The 2,500-nt window shown below is 80.8% G+C and overlaps 1 non-coding gene across 1 annotated transcript; it reads left to right on the forward strand.

The window, feature by feature from the left end:
• The first annotated feature begins 2,029 nt into the window (after positions 1 to 2,029).
• Positions 2,030 to 2,182, forward strand: LOC137465912 (5.8S ribosomal RNA). Its single transcript, XR_010994888.1, has one exon. It is a non-coding gene; the product is annotated as a 5.8S ribosomal RNA (ribosomal RNA).
• The last annotated feature ends 318 nt before the right edge of the window (positions 2,183 to 2,500 follow it).

Below are 2,500 nucleotides of genomic sequence, written 5' to 3' on the forward strand. Positions count from 1 at the left end.
AGAAAACCGCGAGGGCCGAGCCTCCGGGCGTTCCGGGCCGCGCTTCAGGGTTGCGCGCGCGCGCGGCCGCGTGCCGCGACCCGCCGCCGGGAGGCGGCGGTGGCGGCGGTGGCGGCGGCGGCGGGGGCCTTCCCGTCGTCGTCGTCGTCGTCGTCATTGCCGCGGCCTCTCGGCGGGGTCGGCGAGGCGCTCGGCGGCCGGGCCGCCTCCCCGCGTCGGCGGGGGCGGCCCGAGCTGCGGCGGTCCTCTCGGGCGCAGCGCCGGGCTACTGAGGGAAACCCCGGGCCCCGAGGAGGACGCCGCGGTGGTGGCGGCAGATGTCGGGCGCGCCCCCGCCGGTGGACGCTCCCCCGAGGGCGGCAGCGGGGGAGGCACCCCGGCGGGGCCATGCAGGTCGTTTCCCTCGCCCCAGGGCCAGGTACCTAGCGCTCCGCGCCTCGGCGGTCCCAGGCTTCCCCCTCGGCGTCGTCAAACGCCGCGGGAAGGACCGAAAAAGGGGCCGCCGAGCCGGGCGGCGGTTTAAAGACTCGGGCGGCTCGGCGCGCCCCGCCGCGGCGGCGGCGGCGGCGGCGGCGGCGGCGGCGGCGGGTGGCGGGCGGTGGCGTTGCGGCTCCATTGAGGGGTGGGGAGCTACTCCCGCCGATCCCCTGCGGTGGTGTCCGCGGCCACCGGTCGCGCCCGCCGTCGCGGCGGTCGTCCCCGCCGCGCGCGCGCGTGCGGGGGTAGTCGCGCCGCGCCGGGGAGGGGCGCCCTGCCCCCCCCTCTTCGCGGCCCGGCCTCGGCGGAGAGGCCGCGGCGCGCGCGGTCGGCCGCGGGGCCGACCCGCTGGGCTCGAAACGGGCGGCGCCGGCAGAGGGCGCGCGCTCTCTGCCCTTCCTCAGCCGCGGGGCGGCGGCCGCCGGGGCCCGCCGCGCGCGCTCTCTCTTCTGGGCCGCCGCGGCCGTCCCGCGCGGGCGGCGCCGCGCCTGGCGCGGCCGTGCCTCTCTCCCCTCGGCGGCCTTCGTCTCGAACGCACCGGCGGCGCCGGCCGCCGGCCGGCCGTCCGCCCGCCCGCCCGGGGCGAGCGCTCGGCGGTCCCTCCGCGGTCGGAGGCCGGCGAGCGCGGGCGGCCCCGCGCCGAGCGGCGGCGGCGCCGCTCGGCCGGTGTTCCCGCCGCCCGCGGGCACGGGACCCTCCCCGTGGCCCTTCGCGACCGCGCGCGGTCCGAGGGCAGGGGTGGCGGGCGGCCGCGGGGGCGCTTCCGCGCCCGCTCTCCAGGTGGCGAACGAGGAGAGCGGGCGTCGCCCCCCGGCTCAGCGCCGCACCGCCTTCCGCCGGGCGCGTGCTCGCGGAAGGGGGCCCCCGACGGTGCGGGTGGACGGCGGTTCCCGGGAAGTGCGGCCCGCCGCGGCGGCGGGTCCGCCCTCGGGCAGCCCTCGGGCGCTCGCCTTCCCCCGGCGGGCAGCGGTCCGGCGGGGGGGGGCGCGGCGCCCGGCGGCGGGGCGGCGGTCGTCGCGTGGCGTCTCGAGCGCAGCAAGGCCCCTGGGGAGAGAGAGTCGGCCGCGCGCGTGGGCGCGGCGGCGCTCCGCGAGAGCCGGCGCGGCGGCGGTTCCAGGGGGGAGGCAAGCGCGCGCGCGGGGTCCGAGGGCCGCGCGCCGGCGCGTGGCGCCGCGCCGGCGAGGCCGGGCGGGCCACCGCGCTCCCGCGGCGCGCGCCGCGCGGCCCTCCGCGCGGAGGGCCGGGCCGAGCCCGGGCGCCTGGGCCGCCTCCGAAGGACGGCACACGTAGGCGGCGCCTCCCCTCGCCGGGCGGGGGGAGGCGGTCGGGGGCGCGGGTCCCCCCGCCTCTCGGCCGGCCTTGGGAGCGTTCCGTGGGGTTCCTCCCGTGTTCTTCTCGCACGCGCCCCCTCCGGGGTTTTCCGCGTTGCTCGTACGGTCGGAGCCAGGCCCCGCGCGGGGCCTCGGCGCCAGAGAAAAAAAAGGGGGGCCGCTCCGGGCGAGAGCGGCTCCCGGCCCCCCCGCGCGCGCGGGGTCGGTGCCGAAAGCCAGACAACTCTTAGCGGTGGATCACTCGGCTCGTGCGTCGATGAAGAACGCAGCTAGCTGCGAGAATTAATGTGAATTGCAGGACACATTGATCATCGACACTTCGAACGCACTTGCGGCCCCGGGTTCCTCCCGGGGCTACGCCTGTCTGAGCGTCGCTTGACGATCAATCGCCGCCCGGGGGCCGCCCCGGCGGCGCGGCTGGGGTCGCTTCGCAGGCCCGTCGGCCGCGGCAGCGGTTGCCGCGCGAGGGCCTTCGTCCCCCTAAATGCAGACTCGGGGAGCGCTCCGTAGCTCCCCGCTCCCGGAGCGAGCCGCTGGGGCGGAGCTCGTCCTCGCCGGGGCCGCACCGCCTGGCGGTGGCGGCGGCCGGGGAGTCGGAGCGAGTGAGACGGCGCCGAAGGCGCCCCGCCGAGGGCCGAGGGACGAGGGCGAGAGGGGAGGCGAGGCGCGGGCCTCGCCTCCGGCCTCCCCCC

The sequence above is a fragment of the Anomalospiza imberbis genome, unplaced genomic scaffold (genome assembly GCF_031753505.1).
Source record: "Anomalospiza imberbis isolate Cuckoo-Finch-1a 21T00152 unplaced genomic scaffold, ASM3175350v1 scaffold_119, whole genome shotgun sequence".
NCBI lineage: Eukaryota > Metazoa > Chordata > Aves > Passeriformes > Viduidae > Anomalospiza > Anomalospiza imberbis.